General features: G+C 40.2%; 1 pseudogene; it reads left to right on the top strand.

Annotated features, from left to right (window-relative positions):
• Window positions 1-371: 371 nt before the first annotated feature.
• Window positions 372-6,929, top strand: LOC150036680 (uncharacterized; annotated as a pseudogene).
• Window positions 6,930-7,333: the final 404 nt, after the last annotated feature.

The following is a 7,333-nucleotide window of genomic DNA, read 5'->3' on the forward strand; positions in this document are numbered from 1 at the left end:
CTTCCAAGACTTCTACTCCAAGCTTCCAAGACTTTTACTTCAAGAACGTTCGCTATTTTCCTTCTCCAAGTCAAGCATATTCACCCAACTGAGAGAGAATCAGAGGATCAAATATTAGAGATCGAACCACATCGCATCAGATCAACTCCAACATCAACACCAACTCAAGTTTAACTCCACGAAACATGTTTCTCCGGAAACCTCGTGCGAACAAATTGGCACACCCAGTGGGACATCTCTACCTCTCATCTCTCTCTCTTCATCCGAGTCAAGAATTCTATAGGGCACCAAAGAAAGTTGCATCCAAAGCTACCGTCGTAAGCAACACTTATATAAGTTCTGTCATCACAGAGGAAATCTAGGGCCAGCTGATGGAATTTCCTAAAGGTGAGATCGTCATCAGAGAAAATTCCTTGTTTGAAAACTATGCTTCTGTTACTGATCTATCAGAGAAAGAATCACATTTTGATGTAGTGTCTATCATGATGACTGGCGTAACGACTGAGTCGACCATGGCAGAGATGAAGGTAAAGATAAATCTCCTAATGAAGGTTGTAGAGGAGCGAGATCATGAAATCACTGCTTTAAGAGATCAGATACAGGCTCGAGATACTGCTGAATCAAGTCAATCCTTAGCTACAAAAGCCAATGACAAAGGAAAGACTGTCTTGCAGGAAAGTCAACCATCACAATCTCCCTCTGTTGCTTCCCTGTCAATTCAAAAGCTCCAGGAAATGATCACAAACTCCATAAGAGCTCAGTACGAAGGACTGTTGCAAAGCTCCTTTATGTACTCCAAGCCATACACCAAGAGAATCGACAACCTCAGAATTCCAGCTGGGTATCAACCTCCAAAGTTCCAACAGTTTGATGGAAAGGGCAATCCAAAACAACATGTTGCACACTTCATTGAAACCTATGAAAATGCAGGAACTAGAGGAGACCAGCTAGTCAAACAGTTCGTCCATACCTTGAAAGGAAATGGTTTCGATTAGTATACTGATTTGGAGCCAGAAGTGATTGACAGTTGGGAACAACTAGAAAGGGAGTTCCTGAACCGCTTCTACAGTACAAGGCGTATTGTTAACATGATGGAGCTGACAAACACCAAACAGTGGAAGGGAGAGACGATCATCGATTACATCAACCGATGGAGAGTTTTAAGTCTGGATTACAAAGATAGACTTACTGAATTATCTGCAGTGGAGATGTGCACTCAAGGCATGCACTGGGAGCTTCTCTACATTCTACAAGGGTTAAAATCTCGCACGTTTGAGGAGCTAGAAACACGCGCTCATGATATGGAGCTAAGCATTGCCAATAGAGGAACTAAAGATTTCCTAGTCTCTGAAGGGAGAAAATACAAAAATGATGCCAATGGCACTGAAAAAATCGTGGGTAGTACCACAAAAGAATCTATGGTCTTTCATGTGACCCTGTTGAAATTTTCCTCCAAAGGAAAACAAAAAAAAATTGAAAGAAGGCACAATGAGGGCGAAAAGCGTCATCCAACTCTTAAAGAACGAAAAGAGAAGGTTTATCCATTCCCTGACTATGATGTGGCAGATATGTTGGAGCAACTACTAGAGAAGCAACTTATTCAACTACCGGAATGCAAGCAACTAGAACAAGAAGGAAAAATAGATGATCCTAACTACTGCAAGTATCATCAGGTCATTAGTCACCCAGTTGAAAGGTGCTTCGTGCTGAAGGAACGAATTATGAAGTTGGCTCGTGAAAAGAAGATTGAGCTAGATTTGGATAAAGTAGCTCAGACAAATCACGCTACAGTAGCGGTGACTTCAAATGTTCCAATACTGCCTGTGTCCCATGCTCAAAGACAAAGTCCGATCCAGTTTGGAGAATTCGAGCCTATAGTTGTTCGGTTCCAACAAGAGATTCAAACAGAAAATTCCGAAAAGAAAGATGAGCTTTTTGAAGATGACAACGAAGGGTGGATTGTAGTGACTCATCGAAAGAGAAGACAACCAAACTCCACCCAAAAAGAGTCGCATTCCTATCGAAGCTATAGAAGAAGAAAAAAGACTCATAAAAAGAAAGGCAAAAAGATGACAAGAAAGCCTAAGCCTGCTAAGAAAGAAGACAAAGACTTCCCTCAATTCCGACGGCCGACAACTTCGGCAGAATTTCTCCCAAGAAGCTTTCTCAATAATCATCCAGAGAAAGTATCAGAAGTTATTGCATGTCACACTGTCGGCATAGTAGAAGTTGACAACAATCATGTGACTGCTGAAGAAGTCAAAGACTCAGAAGAAATGAAGCAAAGACCTTCTGTCTTCGATCGTACTAAGCCTTCAAGTGCTCGATCTTCAGTTTTTCAAAGATTGAGTATGGCCACAATAGGAGAAGAAAACCAATGTCCAACGACTACTTCTGCTCGAACTTCAGCCTTTAAAAGGCTAAGTATATCCACATCAAAGAAAGATCAACCTCCAGCATCTACGTTTGATCGTCTCAAGATAACAAGCGATCAACGTAAAGGAAGGATGAAAATCTTGAAGCTAACGTCATTTCATGAAGAAAACAACGACGAAAAGATTCACAGTCGTGTCCCTTCACGCATGAAGAGGAAATTTTCTGTTGACATAAGTACAAAAGGTTCCTTGATAGTGAAGCCAAAACTCATCATATTGACGAATCCTACAAATGAAGAGGATAATCAAAACCATGATGAAATAAGAGCTTCTGAAGTTTAAATGAAGAAGCTCCTCATCGCAAGAGCCTAAACTGCATAATGCTCCTAGCCCGCATGAGCTTAAAATGTGAACGGCCCAAAAAAAAATTGTATGAACTACGTTACGACTTGATATCTTTCATTATAAAGGATACGTAGGCAACTTAAAGAAATTTAAGTTCAGTCGCGCATAAAAAGAAAAAAAAAATATCTTCGAACTACATTATGACTTGATCCCTATCATTAAGAAGGGTACGTAGGCAGCTTGAAAGAAACTTCAAGTTAAGTCTAGTTTAAAAAAAAAAAAACTTGAACTACGTCATGATTTGATCCCTTTCTTTAAAGGTACGAAGGAAACTTAAAGAAATTTAAGTTTAGTCCATCAGAAGAGGCACCACAACCACCTAAGTATGATACTATAAGATTGATGTTGATCATCCCCGTCAAAGAATGACACTTCAGATTGAAGATGTTCATCCCTATTGGGGGCAACACAATGGGTTCAAGATGTTCATCCCTCAAAAGGAGCCAACACAATAAATAAAAGGCACACACGTGGAATGCGCTTCACTTCCTCTTCAAAAGTAAACTTATACGCTCCTCCATCTTCAAGTTTAAAGTCTCCATTGATGCTTCATCTTCATGCTCAAAGTCACAAAGTCAAGCCTACTGCCAAAGCCTCATGCTTTATCAAACTCAAATGCGAAGAATTTGTCGATGCTTTGTCAAACTCAAGTGCGAAGGTCTCGTCGACGCTTCTCCATATTTAAGTTCAAAGGCTTCATCGATGCTTCTCCATCTTTAAGTTCAAAGGCTTCGTTGATGCCTCTCCATCTTTAAGTTCAAGATTGGCATGTATGGCCCCACTTCCGTCTTCAAGTTAAAGGTCGGTGTGCATGACTTCGTTCCATCTTCAAGTTCAATGTCGGTGTGCATGGCTCGGCTCCATCTTCAGTGACTCGATCTACAAAATCATGACGCAGCTTCGCTTCATCTCCAAACTAATAACGCGGCTTCACTTCATCTTCAAAGTCGTGGTATGGCTTCGTTTCATCTCCAAACTAATGACGCGGCTTCGCTTCATCTCCAAGTCGTGGCGTGGCTTCGTTTCATCTCCAAACTAATGACGCCGCTTCACTTCATCTTCAAAGTTGTGGCGTGGCTTCGTTTCATCTCCAAACTAATGACGCGGCTTCGCTTCATCTCCAAGTCGTGGCATGGCTTCGTTTCGTCTCCAAACTGATGACACGACTTCGTTCCATCTTCAAAGTCGTGGTGCGGTTTCGTTTCCTCTCCAAAATATTGGTACAACTTCACCTCTTCTCCAAAATTTGTGTAGCTTCGCTTCCTCTCCAAAAATGTGGGTGTGGTTCCACCTCATATGCGAGATCAAGTTTGTTTTGTTTAGCTCTACCTCATATGCGAGGATGACTCTAGCCAACCTGACTCCGTTCAAAATCTTGATGGCACATTCTTCCCATCTTCAAGGTTTGATGGCATATCCGCTTCATCTTCAAATACTCAATGGCATATTTCCCTTATCTTCAAATTTTGATCAAGGAGTAACATAACAAGGCAAACCTTTCGAGAATCCTCCGTAGGGTGATCGAATGGGAGAGTTGTATGCCTTTGCAGGGCCGCTCCCATGATGATCAGGATACACAAGCGGTGCTACAAGGTAGACCTTTCCAAGATCCTCCCTAAGGTGATCGAATGGGAGAGTTGTAAGCCTTTACGGGGCCCCTCCCACGAAGATCAGGATGTACGAACGGTGCTACAAAGTAGACCTTTTCGGGATCCACCTAGGGTGATCGAATGGGAGAGTTGTAAGCCTTTGCGGGGCCTTTCCCAAGACGATCAGGATGTACGAACCGTGCTACAAAGTAGACCTTTTCGAGATCCACCTAGGGTGATCGAATGGGAGAATTATAAGCCTTTGCAGAGCCCCTCCCATGACGATCAGGATACACGAGCGCACCAAAGACGGGTCCATGAGATTTAAAAAAAAAATTGTTTTGTTATGCTCCTTTGGTTGCACCGTAACTCCTACCAAAAAAAATAGTAGGGGGGAAAGTTAGTAAAAAAAAATAATAAATAATAAAAAAAGAGCAAAAAAAAAAAAAAAGGAAGCCCTAATTCCCCATCCTTCCTTCTTTCTCCCTTCTCCTCACTTACAGCTTCCTATTGCAATCCAAGTCTGATTGACAAATGATGGAAAGGACATAAGAACGAAGGAGATCACATTACAAGATGAAGAAGAGCATGCATCCTGCCAGTATTTATATAGCTAAGTTCGATGGGATTTTTTTTCTACTAATCAGTTGAAATCTGATAAAATCACGGGTTACTCAAACTGAATACTGTTTTATTTTATTGTGGAACTCCGATTCTTGCTGAAATTAGTTAAAAGTCAATAAAAAAAAATCATGCTCGATTGGAAGCAACCTGAATTAGGGATCACGTTGGAGTTTTGGATCCCCAGATTCAACGGCGAGGAGTTTTGAGCTTAAGACTTAAGAGAATCTGGCATAAGCCAACAGTATGGAGAAGGAAATCTCGCTAAGGCTGGTATCGCTAGCCACAAAGCAAACGGCTGCCTGAAAAAAAAAATTATTATTAATAAATAATAATAATAATAATAATAAGGAAAAATCTCACTCGAAATGCTCTCGCTGGTGTCGCTCTCTCCCACAATCTCGCTCGAAATGCTCTCGCTGATCTCGCTCTCTCCCAATGTCGCTCTCTCCAAAATCTCGCTCTCTCCACTCTCGCTCTCTCCTACTTTCTCGCTCACAATCTCGCTCTCTCCAGTGTCGCTCTCTCCAAAATCTCACTCTCACTGGTGTCGCTCTCTCCCACAATCTCGCTCGAAATGCTCTCGCTGATCTTGCTCTCTCCCACGATCTCGCTGGTAATGGTTTGATATCGTTGGTAATGGCCTGATCTCGCTAGTAATGGCTTGGTATCGCTGGTAGTGGTCTGATCTCGCTAGTAATGGCTTAGTATCGCTGGTAATGGCCTGATCTCGCTGGTAATGGTTTGATATCACTGGTAATGGCCTAATCTCGCTGATAATGGCTTGGTATCGCTGGTAATGGCCTGATCTCACTAGAAAGGTTGTCTTCTAATACGTTGGCTCTCCAAAATCTCTTCAATTTAAGTTCAAATTCATATTCCATTCAAATTGGAATTAAAATCAACTGTTATTCCAAATCTCAGTCTAAAGCTTCTAATCCAAATTTTTATTCTAAATTCAAACCAGCCAAATCGGGTGAGATAAATGTCAAATCCGTCCCAAATTAAAATTTGGTCATATCCCTAATTTTATCAATATTTGAATAGTTAACCTTGATATTGAGTTATGAATAAAATGTCGAGTCAAAATTTGGCTATATTCCAAATTTTATCTCAAATTTAAATCAACCTTAGTTTCTATACTCATTTCCAAGTAAAATTGAGCATATCCCAAATTTTTATCTCAAACCAAAATTGATCAAGATTCAATTTCACCCTAAATTCTTTTCTGAATTCGAACTAAATTAAATTTGCAATTAAAGTGGAACATAAATTCTACTTTAGTTCAAATGAAAGTTTACTTAGCAAAAGTGTGTCAAACGAACAAGATTTCAAATCAAAATTTTGAGCTAAATTCACATATTTTGATTATAATGATGCATCAAATTAAAAGAGTCAAAAAATCAGCATCAAATTAAAAGAGTCAAAAAATCATACTTTGATCTCAAATTACATTTTTTTTCGAGATTCATCCACCCATATACGTGCATAAATCTCGAAAAGGGGCCATTTGTTGAATGAGAAATTTTGGACCAATCACAAGTCACCACGTCGTTTGCTAAATTAACGACGAATTTCTAAATCATTGACTTTGGGTCCAATTAGAAGTTGACACATGTCCCAAATTGAATTGAAGACAAGTTTCGATGACGTCACGCGGATGAATCAGATGAGATTAAATTGGTTCAATTTGATATTACTATTTGGGCTTAAAGTCCAAACTACAAAAAAAGTTGAATTGGACCCAAATTCTAGATCAGTCCCAAAACCAACTAATTGGGCCCATGGACCAACCAAGCCCATGAAGCTCACCTGAGAACTCTATAAATAGAGAAGTTCTCTTCATTTGTAGGGAGGCAACATTTTCTACACTGAGAAGACCCAAAGAGAATTCACTAACAAGCAGAGGACTCCCAAGACTTCTGAAGCTGCACTCTGACTTCTGAAGCTGCACTCTTATAAGGAAGAAGACCTTTGAAGACACTCTTCCAAGACTTCTACTTCAAGCTTCCAAGACTCCTGAAGCTGCACTCCTATAAGGCAGAAGACCTTTGAAGACACAAATACTCAACGTTCGGTGTTTTCCTTCTCTAAGTTAAGCATATTCACCCAACTGAGAGAGAATCAGAGGATCAAATATTATAGATCGAACCACATCACATCAAATCAACTCCAACATCAACACCAACTCAAGTTCAACTCCACGAAACACGTTTCTCTAGAAACCTCGTGCGAACACTTACTTTTTGAGATTTGAAGTGGAGGGTCCCATATGATAAAAATATTATTTTGTCCTTCATTTGAATGTCTACAATTTAATCTTTTTTTAATATAACTTTTCAA

This window comes from Benincasa hispida, chromosome 4 (genome assembly GCF_027475165.1).
Source record: "Benincasa hispida cultivar pf3 chromosome 4, pf3_genome.v1.1, whole genome shotgun sequence".
Taxonomy (NCBI): Eukaryota; Viridiplantae; Streptophyta; class Magnoliopsida; order Cucurbitales; family Cucurbitaceae; genus Benincasa; species Benincasa hispida.